The sequence below is a fragment of the Trematomus bernacchii genome, unplaced genomic scaffold, assembly GCF_902827165.1.
Source record: "Trematomus bernacchii unplaced genomic scaffold, fTreBer1.1, whole genome shotgun sequence".
NCBI lineage: Eukaryota > Metazoa > Chordata > Actinopteri > Perciformes > Nototheniidae > Trematomus > Trematomus bernacchii.
The window spans coordinates 3811834-3833453 of NW_022987608.1; the positions used below are offsets into that span (position 1 = coordinate 3811834).

Sequence of the window (21620 nt, forward strand, 5' to 3'; positions counted from 1 at the left end):
ATGGAAACATGTCACAGTAGAGACACTACATACCTGAAAATGAGTAGGGCACGATGAATATCACCAAATCATAATGGAAAGGTTACTTTTCTGCAAGCTTATTGACATTCTTAAAGCTAAACAACCAACCAGGGTGTGTAAGTCATGGATCAAAAGTCATCCTGCCAAAGTGGAAGGTCTAAACCAGGGGTGTCAAACTCAATTTAATCACGGGCCACATCAGCATTATGGCTGCACTCAAAGGGCCGGTTGTAACTTATATATAAATATATATATAAAATAATGTATTATATTACATTATTGTCTCTGCATTGGATTATTATCTGATAGGGTAATAACTTTATGATTAACTACGTATGAAAGCAGAAGTCTGGGGCAAATAATTGCAAGTCTCTTCAGTGAGAATGTCACAAAATGATTTAAAAAGAAAAGCTGGAAAAAAAGTCAAAATCAAATAACAGAAGTGACATTTAAAAAAACAGAAGTGACATTTAAAAATAAAGTAACATTTAAAAAAAAGAGTCAAATTCTGAGAAAAAAAGTCTAATTTGAGATGCATTACGGGACATGTTGTTTATGGGCAACGTGCTTCTGTAAATCATCATGTGACTGTATAATAAACATATTATATTCTTTGCAAGCTCTTGTGGGGCCACAGAAAATGAAGTCACGGGCCGGATTTGGCCCCCGGGCCTTGAGTTTGACACCCCTGGTCTAAACCATCTTGCACTTTTCAGTCTCTATTCTACAAATAAGACCCTAACTCGTACAATTTGTCAGTTGTATGGAGTTTTTTAGTAATTGCTGCACCCACATTGCATTGCACTTCTTACTAGAACATCCCATGAGCATCACTGAGAGGCCACGTGTTTGCCTGTAAACATATGGCATGCGAGTGCGCTCGGCCGGAACAATCACAACTCTGCCGCGGAGATACAGCTGAACACAGCTTGGCACATGCATGCACAAACACCACATTAGTGAAAGCTACTTTTGTCAGTGCGTCATACAGATGGAGTTACACATGAGTGCAGGCCCGCCAGCGCGAGCTTCTGTTGCGTGGTTCGTTAAAAAGAGACACAGATTGCTACGTACTACCGTCACAAACACAAAGAACCATGTTGGCGTTAATGGGATTCTGTGAGCGTTACTATAGGGAGTGGAGAATGTGTGTGTGTGTGTGTGTGTGTGTGTGTGTGTGTGTGTGTGTGTGTGTGTGTGTGTGTGTGTGTGTGTGTGTGTGTGTGTGTGTGTTTTCCCCTTGTATGTGCTCTGTCTTGCAGTAAGTGAGCCTCTGTCACATGTGCATTAGCCGGCATTCATTTATTAGCAAATTGGTGATATATCACTGCACCAATGGCATCAAGATACTGCTATGCATTTATTATGTTTGATCAATGTCTCGGTCTTCTAGACAATAGGGTACATTAATAAATGGTTGAAGGTCGTTTATTACCATTGCATGAGCTGGTTGGACTCTACCAAGTAGTTTGAGGCTTCGAAAGCTATGTTCGTAACGACGACATTCAAATTCGAAATCAACATTTTTGCATGTCAATTATTTCTGTTCAAGCCTAGTATTTCTACAGTAAATAAATAAGCCTTATTATGCAATTATAAGTCTAGGCACTGGATTGAAAAGCTTTTTTTTTTTCGTATTGCCTGAAGCAAACAACAAAGGTTGCTGACGTTATAGGGAAGGTTGTTAGGTTATGATGTGAAAAAAGCAGAGGCCATTTTCCTGTAACTCCAACACAACATATGAGAACACTTACAGTAGCTACGGTAAAAAAGTCAGATACATTTCAAAGAGAAAATAATCCTAAAGAATAGAATTGGGAGGGATAAAACCCTCTTTAATGGTCACACATGCAGAGCACACAGCACACACAGTGTAATGTGTTCTCTGCTTTTAACCCATCCTAGTACCAGGAGTCTAGTACTAGGAGCAGTGGGCAGCTATTGTACAGCGCCCGGGGAGCAATGGGAGTGAGGGGGGAAGAGGGATGTCCGGTGCCTTGCTCAAGGGCACCACGGCAGGGCAGGAGGTGAACTGATGGGACCTCTCCAAGTAGAAGTCCACACTCCATATTTAGGTCTGGTCGGGGACTTGAACCGGCAAACCTACGGCTCACAGTCCAAGCCTCTACTGACTGAGCCACTGCCTTTATAAACAAAACAAAAAAATATTTTTACATATGTTTTAATCTGCCGAAATGTTCTATTTCAATCCATATACAGTATGTTGGCACATATTTCAACGTGGATGTCCAACAGCAACATCAATTAAATGCATATAACTATAACAAAAGAAAGAAAATCGCCAATCTTTGGAGGTTGATGACATTGCAAAAATAAGACAGCAGACATTTAGGCTTCATTAAAAAAAAACTCAACAGAAGCTTTGAATGCAGAGATAGATCACTGAGTGCAGGCCTGGCTGAATCACAGTAGCCGGAGGGAGACAGTAACTCCTGGATTTGGAGGTGGAGCAGTGTGCTGCTGTCAGGTAAATGCTCAGTCTATCCTGAAGTCTCCATTATTCATGACGAGCAGATGCATCCATGCACGTTTATTATAAACCCACAAACACGTGTGGTTACACAGTCAGGACACGGTGGGCTTGGAGTCTTCATTTAAAGGTAAAACTATAGGAGTCACTGTGACGTCTCCACTCTGCTGGAGAGGTATGTAGCGTGTCTGATGACATAGGGAGATTATAATGAACACACACACAGGAAGTAGTGTGTCAGACTTTATCTAGCTGAGGTAGGCAGAGTGTGAGCTAATACATCCCCGGGACACGGCTAATTACGCGGACACGTCCTATTGGATATCGCTCTCACTAGTTAATCGAGAGGGAAGTCCACACAGAGAGAGAGAGCAACACAATGTTGTGTGCTGAATGCATTAAATGCAGGCCAGGCATGCTAAATCTACTAATCTCATTGTGGGAAAAAAGGCAATTTGATAGCATGCAAATGTAATAGCCCATCTTCAGATTAATTACACTAATGCTCCATGCTGCTGCAGCCGAAATGACCTCCCCCACAGCGGCGCATTAAGCTATGCTGGACCTCTGGCCATGTTCTCCCTGATAGCCCATTCACATTCATAGGACTTTTTGTCTAAAAGGTAATGGGTGACAAAAAGAGAAGGGGTGATGGCCGATGGAAATTGAGGAATGGAATGAACATAAGGGTAAAAATGAAGAGGACATTTAAGACAATGCTGTAGCCTTAGGGAAGAGTTTGATAGGAGGCATGTACAAAATGAATGACTGCATTAGTTGCTTTCCTGGTCTCCTTTTGAAGGAGTGTCCGACCAATAACTACAATTATCTGAGAAAAGAATTGTAGTCATATGTTTTGGGTCAATCGCTATTTATAGACGGCTAAGCAGTGTGGTTAAAATCATTGATTAGTAAATACAAAAACAACAACCTAGAAACAAGATATTTTGAGGAATACGCCTATTCCCATTGTAGCAGAGAGCAGCGACCATTTCTCTTAGGTTTTTGTATATATTTAACAATAAATATACCATTAATTTGTTCAATTTGGTTGTAGTAGGCCGATTTATGATTATGTTTAGCCTTTGTATCCCACTCAGCTAATAGCTTCTCTTCAAACAGTCTTCAAGAAAGCCTTCCTCACAATAAGCTAAGCTATATAAGGTAATTATTTCTGGAGAAAAAAATCCTCCACGATGAAATATACCAACTCTCCCCGTGCGTCTGTTTTTATGTCTGACCTCGGTCACATCTCCAGAGACAGAGATGAACTGCCCGGGGGTTAGGAAAAAAAAATCAGACAACAGAGATTACACTCCCACAAACAGAAAACACACATATATTTATAAAATTAGCCTCAGTGTGCAAATGTCAACATCTCCATATTTCAACGGCCAGAGTGTCAGCTGGCATAAATTGCTTAGACATTTACTTTGGGAATTCCTCAGTCTTTGATTTGCATGATCATGCAGTATACAACTGAACTTTTGACCTTTTTATAGGAAGAGGATAAACATGAACCTGTTTGAACGTACTTAACGTGGAAGACATTGCTCTAGAGAGGCTATATTGATCACGGGCAGAAACACACATATTAAGTTAATCTTTAAGTAGTTAATAATTATTGTGTGTGTGATGGCTTGTGGGCAGGTCATTTCTTATCCTCCTCCTTTCCTCTCTTCTCTGACATAGAGGTCAAAGAGTCGCCCTCCAGCTTTATCTTTGCCTCTTCATCACTTTATCGTTGTCTCTTAGTTTTTTTCACTTCCTGTCTTCCTTCCTCTACATCACCCATCGCTCCTTAAAGTGAAAACAGACAACTCCTCCCTAGTGTTTCCGTGTTCCAAGCCTTGCAACAAAGAACACACTGTATTTTGTCAAAAATTAATGTATTCCACATTTTCTTATTTTAATCAATCGCCCCACCATCATTTGCTTCTGGGGATAGTTGCTGCAACGACCCTACAATGATAATCTTTGGTAGTTAGGAATAGTTACTGACCGTTATCGCGGGAAAAAAGGTGCTATTCTCTCCAATTGGTGACGCACTCATTTTGTGCCGTAAATCAAGCCTCAACTTAACCAGGGACATTTTACCCCGTGGAACAGCTGGACAACTTGGAAAAAAACAAAACTTACTTTAAAGGGGACCTATTATGCTATATTGGAAAGATATATTGTAGGGCCATACCTATACAAAACATGTCTATGAAGTTTTTTGCTTAAAATACCAAACAGATCACCCATTGTAGCCATGCCTCATACTGCTCATACCCCTCTTTTGAAGCCCTGTTAGAGAAACGCGGATTTTGGGTCCTTAGCTTGAAAAAAAAAAAAGAGGAGGCGGAGCTAATGCCTGATCAGAATTCTACCGGAGATAAAGTTAAATTCTGCTGTGATAAAACGCCATCCTGTTCTAAACCACATCAAGGATTATTTCTGAAACAGTATGGAGCTCAAATGCTTTTTCTCTTGCAGGTTTATCACAAGGTGAGTTCCTTTTTTTATTTCCTGCTTTTTAAACACATGTGCTCTCCAGTACAGGTTAGCTCTGAGTGTTAGCGAGGCTTGCTAATGTAAACAAAGACGAGATTACGTCCAAAACACGTCAGGCATTGTTTCTGATAGCAATTTTCTGTGGGTCCGCCGCCGATTTGACGTCAGATCGGCAGCAAATCTGTATCCGCTCGTTGTACCCCCGTTTTTAAAAGATTTGGGTACGGAGGAAAAGAGAAAGGGTGTTATTTTCTGACGCTGCGTGAGTTCTCCGACGCTCCGGGGACACATATTTATGTATAAAAGACATCACAAAGTGCATTTTGCATGATAGGTCCCCTTTAATTATTATGACAGACCCTATTTTGGAAGGGATTATTTATTTTTTAGGAAGGTGTTGGTTGGATTGGATGTTTAAAACTGACATTTTAATGGGTGATAATGGCAGTCACCACTATCTGGCCACAAACAGTCAAACTCTTATCCTTACACAATCTCCCAAATCAACATTAACATTGAGAGTTTGCAATGATACCCTTGGAGTCTTCATTAAAGGATGAGTCAATATTACCCACTACCATACAGAAAGCTATTAAACTGCACCACACGGCCATTATATAAGTGCTTATGAAAATGTAATTCAGTGTTAAGGTCATTCAGCAGCCATACCTCTGAATTAATCCACGCATTTCACCACATATTGACATATACGTTCTAACCTCAATCTATAACCTCATTTGCTTTGTGCATGTGTACTGAAGATTTTAATGGACTATTGAAACTAAATGGCTGTATTTAGGGACTATATCTTGTTAAACATTATCTGGCAGCAGCTCACTGTAACTACCAGACATAATGGACTTATCCACAATGTTGGTTTCTATCTCATGTGCACAGCTGTTTTATACATTTAAACGTTCAAAAAAGTGCGTCGTGTCAACAGTAGCCATAACAAGCTAAGTGTTTCAAGTCTTTACGCTAACCTAAGCTAACATGCTGCTGGCGGTAGCTACATAGTTAGCATAAAGGTATGAGAGTGGTATTAAACTATTGAAACTAAATCTTTCGGCAACAATATGGTTATGCATTTATTCCAGAATGTCAGATTGTTTCTTAGAGTAACCTTTTATAACACATTAAACCAGCATATCTCATAAGCCATGTTGTGTTCAGTGTCTTAAAATAAGATATTCCACATTTATTTGCTTTTAAGGAAATTTCTAATAAATAAAAGTGGCCCTTATATCTTGAATAGAGATGGGATAGGACTTTGAATATATTGCATGCTCAAAGTATAACCAGAGGCAACAATCCTCAACAACATAGTATGGCGTGAAGCCTGCTGACACAAATGCAACATTCTTCCTGCCTCTCAGTTTGCAAACCCTGAAGCTAGGAGCTAAGTTGGTCACTACGCAGCCTTCAGTCATACGGAGAGACACTGAGGCATGGCAGCCTGACTGAACAGATGAGGGGGGAGGCAAAGGGAGGCAGGGAGCAAATTATAAAACACAGTCATCTGCAGTCACATCAGATGAAGTCAAAAGACTCTATTTAGTTTCCAGGCTGCGATTTCACTCCTTTGGGTAGATAAATGAACACATGCAGCATAACACACTAACCACACTACACTTAACTAAATGGATTTCATCAAGTGTGAGTGTCACCAGGATCCAGGTAACTAAATAAGTCCCCACAAACAGAAGGAGGGAAAGCCTGAATGTGAAGCCACTGTAACTGCCACTTCACTACTGACATTTGAGAGTGCTGACGTCTACACTTTCAAAAATAACACCCTTGTAATTTTACTCGTAGTTGATTCAAAGGGAACTAAACCCCCTTAAACTAAACAGATGGTGGGTAAGGAAAAGCAGACAGAGACGTCCTATTCTAAAAAAACACAAACAATACAGACCATTGCTTTTTACACCGAACAACGCCTCTGTGCAGCTAACGCCTGAGGTGACAACTAACCACACTTTTTTCCAAACCAATCCTGCTTTCATGTGTTAAAAATATGTCCTTGTGGATGTCCGGCAGGGAATATTTCATTTTCTTTTTTCTAGTGTAGATAGCATAATGGTTCCTTTTTAAGAGAATACACATAGAGAGGAGAAAACAAAAAACAGCTCTCAGTCCTTGTTACCATTTCTGTCAATTTGATAACTTTATTAGCTGATTACACTGTCTCTTCTTCCCCTTATACTTCTTACTGTCTTCTTCCTTGACAAACCCCCATCAAGCAACCGAACAAAATCTCATTTGTGCTACAGACAATAGGTGGATAATGTTACACGTTTTCTTCTCTTTGAAAGTAAGGAGAGACATTATATGAGGGATGGGAATAAAGCGCTCACACTAAAGCTAAAGTGAGGCTTTGCACTGTGTTATGAAAGGTATATTTTCACTTAAAAAACACTTGACACTCAACAAACCCAGAGGTGAGGTGTGGAGTAATAAAAGACAATAACTTCCAGTGAGGCTCAGGTTATACTTGCCTTACTGGTTTATTTCCATGGACATGTTCTAAGGGGCGGGACATTTCTAAGCGGTTGACCAATCACAACAGAGCCGGCCAGCTCACCAATCAGAGCAGACTGGGCTCTGGTTTCAGACAGAGGGTGAAAAGAGGTGCTGCAGCACAGGCAGTATGAGGAAAATAAAGAGCTTTTTGAACATTAAAGCATGGAGACATGTCCTAGTAGAGACACAAAACAGAAATATGAACCTGAAAACGAGCATAATAGGTTGTCTTAATGTCTTTACAGGGTTCATACACTTTTTCACCAATGATTTTCAATGACTTTTCCATGACCTTTACCTAATTTTCCATGACCAAAAAAATGACTCTTTCTCAGCGGTACCACTGAAAATGGTTTATTTTAACATGGAACAGGAAAATAAGGTCTGCATATGAAACATGTTGTGCCTATCTAAAACAAATCAAATAGGCTTACTAGCTTCTACAGGCTAAAGCAACTACAATCTCTCACCGGCAAAATACCTCGTCAGTTAAATGCCATTTTACGTTTCATTACTATACGATACAGTATTTATTATCATTATAGTATTACTATTTCGGCGATTAGATAAAATATAAATTATATTTTATGCAACTTTAGTTACATTTCCATGACTTTTCCAAAACTTGGGGAAAAATATTGTTTTCCATAACTTTTCCAGGGCCTGGAATTAGCATTTTGAATTTCCATGACTTTTCCTGGTTTTTAATGACCGTAAGAACCCTGTCTTTAAGAGAGCGTCATGATATGACTGCTGATTTCAGGAAGCTACATTGGAAGTTATTGTAAGAAGAGCCTTCATTACACTAACACCACTTCCTTGGGGTGAAAGGCAGCCTCTTTGTCTCCATAAGCCCCCAAACCGGATCACACACAGCCACCAAAATCAAAACAAACTACCAACACACACACACACATAGATACACAGAGGGCTTTCCCTTTTCAAGGATCAGTTTTTCTAGCACCATCCGCAGAATCCCCCAGCAGCGCCTGCTATTCTCTGAGGCTTTGTGAAGTGCTGATGGTCAGCACGCCGCCCCCCCCCCCCCATCCCTCCAGCCGCACCTCTACAACCACCCCACGGGGGCTTTTGTCCTTCATGTTGTTGACCACTGTGATAACGCTGAAACGGCAGGGGTGTTCTAGGGCACAACATGATGCCTTTAGCGATCAAAAAAGGCTGCTATATTTCAAGAGGATATACTTCTTTACCGTATCACAGAGCACATAGGAATGATAGTAAGGAAAATGCACTCATATCTGGTGGGAAAATAGGGTATAACACTCATGCAATATTGTTTTGAAATATACTTCTACCATCCAGTGTCCAAAAAACAAGATGAATTCAAGGGAAAGGGGTAGTGTCGTCTGAATCTTACCTGATTTATCCTGATTAAAATATAGTTCTTATGCCTTTTTTCAAGGACACTTTTGACTGCATACTACTATAATATATATGTATCTCAAAGATAACTTAAAGAACATACCAAGGAGATACGATAGGACATCTTAATGGTTGTTTTATTGCAATGCAAACACCAATACAGCATTAGTGCTATGCTCCTCCCTGATACTAAAAACCCTATGAAATAATGACAACAATATAAAACAAGGTCATAATATAAAGAAGGTCAACCATAAAAGGAAGATCAAAAATATCAAATGAGGTCAAGTAAGGTGTTTTTGATAGACAAATAATAATAAGTAATAGCAGCCTACAGCTTTGCTTTTAACAGTATAATACTCAAAAAATCATCTCACACCTGTGTCCACCCTTTGCTCTGTCAAAATGATTAAAAAGCTCACTCTAAAGTATGATGACCAAAAATAAACCATTCAAATGACTGTACACTGGGACTGGAATGGTTTTGAAAGGTGATAATTGTTCGAAAACTAAGCACTGGACTGAACCATGCCTAACCCATCTGAAGCCATTACTGACAGCTGCCATTAAAATGTACTTCATCTGACGTCCAATCATAACACTGGGATATTTTGAGGATAGCACATTGCATTTTTCACACAGCGAAATGGCATTTTGCCGGGCGTATGGACATGTTTGATATTTGCCGGGGGGGGTTGGCTGGGTGTTGGGTGTGTGCCCTAATGTGTATGTGTGCCCACGTGTGTGTGTCTCTGTGTGTGGGTGTGTTCATGCCCGTGTTTGTGAGTGCATGTCACGCCTGTCTAAGGTCATCACATCAAAAGCTGAGGGCTCAGCCGGAGCAGAGGGTCATGCTGGCTGTGTGTGTGGGCTTGGTTTTGTGTGTTTGTGCGTGTGTGTGTGTGTGTGTGTGTGTGTGCGTGCGTGCGTGCGTGTGTAGGGTTAGGGTTGTTTTTGTGTTGTTTTTGTATACAAATACTGTATATGTAAATGAATAACGATAACATGAGCAATAAACCACCTTCCTAACATTCCTTACCCAATCCTTAGATATTTTTCAGTTGTTCTAAAATGCAGCCCCTGACACAAAACAACAAATATGTTTTGTTGCTCCCTATTGGTCATTTATGTCCATACATATTTTATCCAATCATGTATAATCATTACTTCCCTTTCAAATAAATGTAAATCCCGATCCTAAATTAGGGCAAAAACACATCTGCAAAATCACTTGTGAGTGAGAGTGTATTAATGACAGGTTTTGATTGCTAAACCCTAGTATGTTGAAGAGAAAACATAGGCTGTAATAACAAAGAAATCAATCAAAAAACTGCGTATGAAAAGGTAATTGATATTCAGCAGTGACGTATAAAATAATACAAATCTTATAGCTGAAATATTGGAAATTAAGTTGATGAAAGAACCTGAAATCAATAGTAGGTCTCATTCTAACACAGTGTGTCAGTATGACCGTGGCCACATAAATCCAGCCGGGCTTGTAAACCAGCCACGTCTCATTGGTATTCCTGGGTGCTATTGCTAGGTAAAAGGTATTGATGAGCAGATAGACGCACGTGGCCTTGGTACGTGACTCCGGGTGGCCATGAGTTACAGTGTGTGTGTGTCTCTACATTAGTATGACTGTTTATGTGTCCTTCAGAGGACGACTGTTTATGGCAGAGCGTCATATACATCTTTTCCATTTTATGAGGACTGATGAAGCTTTAAAGAAACATGTGTAGTGGCTTCATCACGTCCTTCGAAAGCATGTACAGGACACTATGCAGACTGATAATGTTCTAGGGCCTGTTGTTGGGATAAAAATATTGTTGCCTTGGGTGCAAGAAAGTGAAGTAAATAGCAATCTGGTGGAAGGTAAAACAGATGGTGAGACTGATCAATCGTCTGGTAATCAGGGGTAGTGGAGCAAATATAAGGATGTAATGATAAAAGGGGGTGGGGGTGTTAGATTGAAGTGGATCAGGCTGCAATGTTGATAGGAGATAGAAGTGGATGATGGGATAGGAACAAGGCGGGAGGTGAGAGGGGGGAGGGGCCTGATTGACACGGTATGGCAGCGCAACAAGCTGGCATGCCCCTTTTATTTTCTCCTCCGCCCATCTGTTCATCAGGATTACTCATATAGAGGAGGAGGGGGGGGGGCGGGCGGTGGGAGGGCAAAGATTGGGAGAAGAGAGGGAGATCCATCAACACAACCTGCAATAACTGAACTCAAACCACTTTTCCATGACATCTTTTCAGTCAGATAAACTGCTGTGATAATGACTCACTGTTCAAATTATGGATCAGTGCAATACGCTGGAGTGCTCTCACGTGGCTATTCAGGTACTGATAGTAAAGGGAGGTGGAAACATTGTAGTGGTGTGTTATATAATACTGCGATAGCTCCCTACTGATGCATATGTTTTATGGGTTGTGCGTGAGGCAGATGCAGTGTGCTTTGTACTACTCGCCTGTTATGTGAGGAGTTTTTCATTGTAACGCATCAAAATGAATTGTGTATTGAGATTTGTGTTGTTCTTTCCTTATACAACATTCACAAAGGCAATATATATTTGGAAAACGGGTGTTCCTTTTTAACAAACTGATGATAAATCTGAAAAAATGTGCCAATTTATTTCAAGTATAATACCTAATTGTGTTGAAAAGCACCTGCGATGTCTCTTTTTGTGTGTGGTGTGGCCGGTATTTGCATGTGAGTGTGTCAGGTGTCAGCAGGTGAGCAGCAGGTTACACAGGGACATGTGGCTTCTATTTTTCCAGTCCTCGTCCAATGCATGCTGGGTACTCATATTGAATGTTTGTTTTTCTCAAGTCTTTCATGGGTAAGAGATTTTAATCTGAATGAGACTGTCTGATTACATTTAGATGAAATACAGAAATATGAATCCAAGCAAAAGTGCAGTGATCCTCTCAGGCTTATACTGAACACAGCCACTTATCACTAGTTCACAAGGCCAGACATGCCATCAGCAAAAGTTGTTTTTGGGTGTTTAAGAGACGCTGATTCACACATAAAAACATCACATAGTAGCATCAGTGTGTACACAGTAGCATCAGTGTGTACACAGCATGTAGGAGCAGAGAAAAACAACATCACAAGACCAGGGTTACCAAGAATCGAATAATGGATATAATAGTAAAGCAGGGAGGGTGTTGTAATTAGCTATATTTTACTTACCAGTGAGGATTTAATCTCAGCCGCAGTCTGTCTTCAGTGGGTGGTTCAAACCTGCAACAATGAGAAGGAGAACATTAGACACCCTTCTTTATGGACCAATCCGTTTTATAACTGTATACATGAATACCACCATGCACAATATCATATGCATAAAAACTGTGCCACAACATTTATTTCGAAGTCCTGCGCAGCTTACATTCGTGCAAATAATAATATGGTAATGGTTCCTCTCATTACCTAATCAGCACCAGGACATAAAACAGCACTTAAAAGAAAATAAATGTACTCAAACCTCAAAGGGCTCATTTCCAGGTTCATATTAGTACTGTATGTATTGTCTCCATGCTTTAATGTTCAAAAAGCTCTTTATTTTTCTCATACTGTCTGTGCTGCAGAACCTCTTTTCACCCTCTGTCTGAAACCAGAGCCCAGTCTGCTCTGATTGGTTAGCTGGCCGGCTCTGTTGTGATTGGTCAACCGCTTAGAGATGTCCCGCCCCTTAGCCTATCACGTACAATGTTTTGGAGCGCTAACCAACAGAAGCGCGAGGGTTACATAGTGATGTCATTTACATGCACAAAAACCTGTATAACACACTACAGGAAAGGGACAACCCCAAACAGCATAATAGAGCCTATAGAGAACACTATTGGTTCCCGAAAAATGTAGAAGACAAAACAGAATTGAGCCAAAGGAACATATATCTCAAAGCTAACAGACTTGAATCCATTCATCAATGCACACACAGCGCTTCATGAATACACGGGCACATCCTCCAAGCTCTCCAGGGAATACCCAGTAAATGGCCGTGTCTTGCTGAACACAAGGACCAGCAATCAATAACCAAAATGTCTCGAGTCATTTTTTATTACTTTTACCTCCAGCAGGGGACACACACAAATTACACGGTGCCCCCCACCTCCCTCCAACATGCTTCCCCTTCGTGAGCATGAATGCATTATCATAATCTCCAGAGAGACTTTCCATTCATCTCACATTAGCAAAACAAATGTGACAGACGTAGACCAGTGGCCAATTTAGACGCGAGGCCATTAAAACGGGGGTTAGTTCAGTGGAGAAAGACAGGTGGATTATGTGAGTAGTTATTAAGCCGGGGTCGATCTGTTTGAACTCATCGGGTAATATAAGAGATAAGGAAGTCGTCTTTGAACTCCCACGCGATGACAGGGGTGAGTAGCTTCTGTCACTGAGAAAAAAGGATTGGAGCGACGCCAGCGACCCAACCCAACCCCAAACCAAGACCTGTCACCATGGAAACAGAAGGATGTACAAAGAGAGAGGCGAACAGGAAAAGGAGTTATTTTAGGACATTGGACTCAAACTGAACCTGATTAAATAGAGCGCTAAAGTGTTGATGTACCAAGTTAGATTGAATGAATTTAGCAACCTGGACTGAAGTGAAACAAATGGTAAATGAGCCAAAACTGAGAGCAAAAAGGGCAGAGACAGATGAGGGGGGGGGATGTTAATGAACAGAGACAGGGACGCACCGTGACATCAGAAAACCCCGGCAGCAGAGGCAAAGCAAGGATAATGGGGAAAGTGAGATAGAGAAAGACAGAGAATGAGAGAGAGAGAGAGAGAGAGAGAGAGAGAGAGAGAGAGAGAGAGAGAGAGAGAGAGAGAGAGAGAGAGAGAGAATCAGAAACATCAATTATTAAAAGACAAATCTAAAAGCGCTACATCATCAGAGTGCAATGGAGGCGGGGTTGAGATGTGCGGTGAAAGATAAGAAATGCTAGCAGGCCTGACACTATAAGCTCTGGCACATTGCCAAGGAGACGAAAAGACAGACAGACAGACCATATGACAACACAGAATGCTATTTCATTATAAAGGATAAGTTGGATTTTTCGAGAAGTGTGCGTTAACACTTTCTTATAGGCAGCTAAAGGCTAAATGCTAAGATTGATACCTCTCTACAAGCTAGAGGGAAGCAGCAGCTTCAAAGACTGTTCGCCGGTTGCCTCGCAAACTAGTGTTGACAACAAGAGTCAAGGAAGATATACGTAAAACCTGATGACTTAGCAAGCCTTAAATGTGCCACTCGGTGGATTTTGTTTTCTCAAAACAGAGCTAAGCTAACTGGTTGCTGGTGGTACCATCACATTTAACAGACAATCATGAGAGTGGGATCAATCTTCCCTATCGTAGCCTAGATTTCAAACGCTGTAGGAAAGGTGGTTAATCTAGCACACTGATTCTATTTTGAACCAACTTTATTGGTATTATTTGCCAACGAGAACAGGAGACGAGCGAATTGACAAGACACATAATCCACATGATATTGCAAAGTGAGTAAATGTTCTAAATCTGTGTGAAAAAGCCTTCAGAAGAAGCAAAAATAGATCTGGTTCCTTCACCTCATTTTTAGAGCAGAACTAAAATATCTCTATGATAAAAGTGTGAATGTGAAATGTAAGCTCTGTGAATACTTAAACAAGAAATGCCAGTGTTTCTCTGACTGTCCTTATGCCAACTACAGTGAGATCACTGTATGACTGCTTGTTTGAGGCATATGTCCCAATACCACTATGGTATCCACTCTAATTAACTATCTCTGCCCTGTTTCAATTAGCTGTCCGAGTTTATGGATCCAATGGGAAACAGTCTGAATGTTTAATGTGTGTGTGTGTGTGTGTGTGTGTGTGTGTGTGTGTGTGTGTGTGTGTGTGTGTGTGTGTGTGTGTGTGTGTGTGTGTGTGTGTGTGTGTGGGGTACATGAAGGGGGATTTTTTGCAGACTGTGATAAATAACTGACCCGAGGCATGAATAGAAATCATGTCGTGTGTGTGCGCCGTAATCCCCTAGACTGAGGGGCCTCAGCAATCAGCGACAACAGTAGCAGCTGCCCAAAGAAAAACACTTAACACACCCTGACTGCTTCGCCTCTGCACCCTCTTCCACTTTCATCTGATCCACCATTAAGGGGTTAATAATACACATCCTTATAAACCCATACAGTTGCAGACATTACTTTAAATGTAGGTTGATATCACTATAGTCAATGAAAAATGTAATTCCAAGTGTCCACATTAAGAGAGAAATGTGCTTGAAAGTCACCCTAAAATATGAATGCCTCAATTTTCTCTAGAAGTACAAAAGACAAGGTTAGCTTTTGTGAAGTAGGATTTGATCAACTGTTGTGTACTGAAACAGTCATGTTTATCTTTTACTCGTTAGAGCCATGTTATTACCCAAAGAAAGCAAGTCTAAGCTGCCACCCCAAATGGATCGGTCCTCATTTCTCTGCCCATCCTCACATATAACAAAAGGAGGAACAAAGCGTAAAATAATCTATATTGCTTGAAGCCCAATGCCCAGGCTGCCGTGAATGAAGTCTGACTTTCTCAGTCTGAGAACATGTTCCAGACACCAGTTGCCCTGGAGCTGGCCAGTGCAAATGGCAGAAAACACAAAAGCAACACAATTGCTTCTTTAAACAAATAAAGGGTATCAGCAGCACAGCAACAAAGGGAAGAAGCTGAAGGCATTTGCAATTTCCCATTCAAAGGTTTGTGAAATTGCCAAGCCACGCAATGTAAAATACAGTATATTATGCCTTGTAGTCAGCTATGGAAGCAGAAGTAGGGAATGTTTGTCTGGTGACCAAATGTTGTGTGTTCATTAGGTATCAGACATACCATCTGTTTGTGATGAGATTTTGGTTTAGGCCTTGGGCATATGTGTGTGTGTGTGTGTGTGTGTGTGTGTGTGTGTGTGTGTGTGTGTGTGTGTGTGTGTGTGTGTGTGTGTGTGTGTGTGTGTGTGTGTGTGTGTGTGTGTGTGTGTGTGTGTGTTCTGTTCCCATATATCTGTCTACATGTACCTAATCGTCACCAAAAATGACAAATGACCTAATTAAGGTAGTTTTCAGGTTGCGTTCAGCGCACCGTGTCAGTGAGACAATGTTCCATTTGTAATATCCCCTGGCACGCGGATATTAAAATTGGTAAAGTGTGATGTGTTCCAGGTTTTATTGAGACATATAGTTGTAATGAAAACCAATGTCATGTTTATGCATGATTGGCCGCAGGGAAAACATGTATATTAAATAAGAGGGGACCCAGAAGAGACCTTTGTGGGACGCCACACAGGAGAGGAGCACTGTTCACAGTTTAGAGTGGCAAAGAGGTAAAGCAGTATAACATTTATAAATGTTTAACGGTTCTTAATAGCATGAAAAATGCTATTTTTTAGGTTAGAATGAAAAATGTCACAAGCCTGTGTCAGGATGGCCAGGATCTACTTTCTCCACCAAAGAGTTCATTCCCCCACACATTCGTTTGTAATGTTTGTAGATGTGTGCGTTTTGGACACAGAGTCTGAGAGAGGGGGGTTGGTTACCATGGCTATTTGAAGGTTTTTTAATTTGAACAGTCTGTGAGCATCCTCCAGATGACAGACAACACACACAGTCCAGTCCTACACAAAAAGAGCAGTCAGAGAGAGCTGAGTTTAATCAAAGAGATTTATGGCCTCCTGAAAGTCTTTTTCTTTCCTCCTCGAGGTCAAAGGGACAATTCTCCCATCCCCACTGTTACCACTCGACACCACACAATGCACCAATGTAGTCATCAAGAATGTCACACATACACACAGGGATGGTAAGAGCAAGAAAGATAAATCAAGATTAAGGAACAGCAGGAAGTAGCATTCCTCTGCTGCTGATCCTTTGCTATGCTTTCTGCAACTGAAGGGGAACATATTTTAAAAGTGTCCAGGTGTGGTAGCTCTCTGGGGATTGGATCCAATCATCAGAGTACTTTTACAGCCCCAACAAGAGGGAGTGTATGAAAACGAGGCGGAGAGGAAACATGAGAATGACAAACAGAAGAGTGGGAAGTACGGAGCAACAGGCCGTAGAAAAAACATGATTTGTAAGCAGACTGTAAAAAAACGGGCAAAGTGGCCACCATCGATGCAGATGAAATACCTCGGCCCCTTTAAATCAGTCAAAGTAAGAGAGTGGCTTGGCATGGAGTTTGATTTGTATGTTTCTGCAGTGTTTCTGCAGGATGTGCAGGAGGGAGGCTTTTCAAGGCTTTGCTTTACTTATGGAAATACTTTATGTTACACGTATTGCTTTCCAAATAAATCATCAGACATTTTGATTCGTCCCAATAAAAGCACAGGTGTATATCATGATGGGTGAATCTTCAATTTCAATTTCACGATATAGCATGGAAAAGAAGATAAGATAAGATGGACCTTTATTAATCCCCGTGGAGAAATTCAGTTGTATAAAGCAGCAACAGGGTAAGTGTGAAAAAACAGGACAGCAAAGATTCACACAGATTAATAAAATCAAAAATCAAATCAAGAAAAAAATTAAAATAATAATGATAATAATAATAATAATAAAAGACTATGAAATAGGAGATGAGTAAAAATAAGAGTAAAATAACTGTCAGCATATATACAAATTTGGTCATCTAAGTTATGAAGTACGGAATGAGTTAAAGTGACAAGTGAAAAGTAAAAATGGACATCTGTACATAGATTGTTTGCTACAAGATAGACTTTAAAGAAATATGGAACATTGCCTAAGCATACTTGAGCAGAAATAGCAATTCAGCCACTGTGTCATGATTTACAGCTTGACAAAAGATTCCAAGAGTATAAAGGGTTAATGAGACATTTGAGAGGATGTTACTAGCATCACCATGGAGAGAGTCAAGCAGAATAACACCCAGAGTGCTTAACTGAGCAGATCTCGGCCTTCATTGACATGTCAGAAAACACGTTTGAAAAATGCCCATGCAGCCAGAACCCTAGAGACCATCTTATCTAAAGTATTAACACAAAGGGGAGGCAAGGGAAAGACAAAGATGGAGACAGATGTAGAGTGAAAATGAGTGGAGGGCAATGGGAAATGAGAACGTTGAAATGAGAATGCGAGGGAACAAAGGGGCAGTTGACAAGGGAGGGCAAACATCGGAGGGTATAGACCTATAGGATGCCTGGGAGACGTCTAATATTGACTGCATATATCCCACCTAACACAGAGTGAGGCAGACAGAAAAGAAGAAACAGAGGGTTGAGGCCTCCTAATATTAGTAACACCAGTGGAGTGGGATTTCTCCCGTCTATGTGATCTCATTAATGCAGGATTCCTCACAAAAACCTTGTTCTCAGGCTTAAAGCTGTAATGAGTGAAGAGTAGATATTACACTTGCTACATTCTGTCTGGTAGTGCAGCCGTAACCAAGTGAGATGAGCTGTAAATGGGATATCACTTTTATTTGAATGGTTCGACAAAGCCAAAGCATGGAGAGTGACGCCAGATTGTAGGCTTATCATATCATACTGAGACTATGAATGCTTCTTCTGCTAGTCTCACACCACACAAACAAAGCACCACACAGCCGTGTAATTGGAAGGTCTTGCAGCGATCATGCGATGCAATACTCTTTGAAGAAAGATCAAAACTAGAGATGAGCGATTGCAGGCGATGACATTACTGAATTTGCTATTTTAGAAAAAATCAAGGGGCTGGAGGGACTGGTATTTTATCTTGCGTTTACATTTGAAGTATGCCTCCCCCCAGGTTTTCTGTGTATATGTAAATCAGGGTATGGATCAGACTGCTGACAGTACGTCAACCGTGATATTTCATGTCAGTCCTAACTCTGGATTTGAATGCAGCATAGAGGGATGCTCTGACCATCGGTCCGATAGCACCTTCATGCAGATTACCCCAAGGTGAAGCCCAGCCATTTTGGGATTAGCAGGATGATTTATCAAACTGACATACTGGACATAGGCCCAGGGGCTAAGGGTTCAGAGGGTCTCTAAGCCAGAGCCTCCATTTGAAGTCAATGAATATCTTGATGTTAGCTTGCAAGCACACCAAACTAAAATGGTGAACATGTTTAATATTATACCTCCCTATTAGCTGGTTACCATCATTGTGAGCGTACTAGCATGATGACACTAGCCTTTATCTCGAGAAATGTCTGCCCCTTGCCTTTATATCAATACTTGAGTTCTTCTGTTTGAGGAATTAAGACACTTAAAGGTGGGGTAGGTAAGTTTGAGAAACCAGCTCGAGATACACTTTTTGTTATATTCCATGGAATGCTCTTAACATCCCGATAGCAATGAATATCTTAAGTGCTTTGACAAAAAATCCATAAAATAAATGTCATCTGTGGAAGCCGTAGTACTGTAAAAAGCACGACCAATCATTTGAGCCGGGCCGGCTAAAATAACTGGATGGCCTACCTGCCTGTCAGCCTTCCATCTGTGCACAAACTTATCTCGTGCCCTCATTGGTCATGTGCGCGTTCGTGTGTGTTGGAGGAGGGGCTCTGTATTTTCAAATTCTAGCGCACGCGAGCTGGTTTCTCCAAAATTACCTACCCCACCTTTAAGTTCCTGAACCTTTGAGAAGCAGCCCGATGACTTTTCTTGTCACAAAGAGTTAAAGAATGTCCAACTTTAGCTTGTTCCTGTCAATTTTACGCAGCCATCCCTAAACATTGGAGGAGGGGCAAGACAAATATCAGGACTAACCCCCACATCATATATGTACAAGTGGAAGGAAAATCCATCCACATAGGCTGCGCTTGAATAGTTATTGCTTAGGACTGAGTGAAATGACCCGGACGAACCTAAATGGCAGCCCGGATATATCTGGTCGATTCCTCTCAATGCTAAGCAAAGGTGTTTCAATTTATCTCCTTTAGCATGGTACACTGGACGATCCTTACTAAAGGAATTTTGTTTTGGACGAGAAACCCTTACTTGAAGCCTTGAACCCTTACTTTTTAAAGCATTGAGTGTTTTCCCATACTCATATTCTATCTGTTATCAATAAAACTGCTGAGGAAAAAGACAAAGGACATGTTTTGGATGATTTTTCGGTCAATGACATTGACCACTGGGTCTGCCTTCTGTCCCAGACTCTTTTAACATGGATGAGCTCAAGTGCAAGTACTCTTATCAAAAAATGTACGAAGACTAATATCTGTTTTATCTTTAAATTCTAAGAAAACTGATGCCCCTTATTGCCCTTCATCCTACCATTAATGATGATTATTTGTTAAGAGCTGCAGTAACATTTACATTGTTAGAGGGTTAGTAAAGGGGTTAAATATAATCTAGGTTTAACAATTTCATTTCCATTACAAATTAAATGAAATGGTAAAACATGAAAGTATTATGAGGGAAAGATTGGATCCATTGCAACGATAGCATCATAGTTTATACACACTGCACAGCATTTGGGCACAATGAGATTTTAGTGAGAATAGTGAAATGCTATAAGGGTGGCCCACTCTGTGTGACTAACCCAAAGTGACAAATTACACTCAACTCAGCAGTTCCACTAGATTAATGTGAAAACTCTAAAACACACTTCACTAGACCAGCTAGACTTGACATTAACAGTCCACTTCTGAAACAGGACTTTCACAGGCAAGCAGAGCGCTAACTCAACAGCAGCATTAAGCACTAGCAAGGGCTCTCATGTTTGCTGAAGGAACGTGCAAATGTGTATTGCATTTTTGCATGTAAGTACTGTATTTGTTTATGCCCCTTGAGGTAAAAAAAACACTTACATTGCATGGCTTCCTCCACTGTAGTCTCGACTTTTGTTAATTGAGAGCTGTGGAGCCTACATTTTGTGGACTAACAACAATAGATTACTTAAAAAGCAAAAGAAGCCACATGCAAATGTTCCTGGGGCTCATCCTAAATCATGTGACAGCCATGATTCATGACCCCAACCTGAGCAGCAAATTGAAAGGCTTGGTCGGACTTATTTGGTTGCCGTCATGGTCCAGTAAAGCAGTAATGTCGTTGCTTCCTAGCTGTGGTAAGCAGGATCAGGACACACATGCATCTAGGTGTTGCAGTTCATACACATGAACCCAAGGACACACCTACTTTATTTGCTTTCCACATTCGTCCTGCTTTTCTTTAAACAAATGTACAATGACAAAACAATGAGCTGCAGTCAAATTGAATGTAATAAACAAAGTATTGACTCAACCACACCCGTCTGGTCTGAGGCTCATGCAACATGCTTATACCACACTATATGAAAACCCTTTGGATAAACATGTCTAACAACTCTTTGGTAAAAAGGCTCTGAATGTATCCCAAAAACCTCATTATTTTTAGCACAAACCTTGGAATTGAGATAACTGTCTGATGGCTTTGAGAGCAGAGGAGAGGATTTAATTCACACCTGCAAAACTCTGAACTTTCTACATGACTATAATCAACACTGCTTCTTTATCCTCTCTGGAGAGTAGACTCAAGAACACCAGGTCTCTTAGATGAGCTTAATCACAATGTTTCAAATTATAATCCAGATCATCTTAAACATGTTGGATTTAAAGCAAGTTAAAATGAATACAACCTCTACAGCTTTCAATGTTGAGACCATGAAATTGGTTCGCATGCCTATAGCTATCCTAACATATATCACAAGGTTTATAGCCAACATGGATGATCTGAGGCGCCTTTACCTTT

The 21620-nt window shown here is 40.7% G+C and overlaps 1 protein-coding gene across 2 annotated transcripts in view; it reads right to left on the minus strand.

Annotated features, from left to right (window-relative positions):
• nrcama (neuronal cell adhesion molecule a) overlaps positions 1–21620 on the minus strand; it is a 59668-nt gene that overhangs the window by 23389 nt on the left and 14659 nt on the right. For both annotated transcript variants that reach the window (XM_034131546.1, XM_034131545.1), the window contains exon 2: positions 12117–12167. The gene's annotated coding sequence lies outside the window, so the exon portion shown is untranslated. The remainder of the gene's footprint in view (positions 1–12116; positions 12168–21620) is intronic.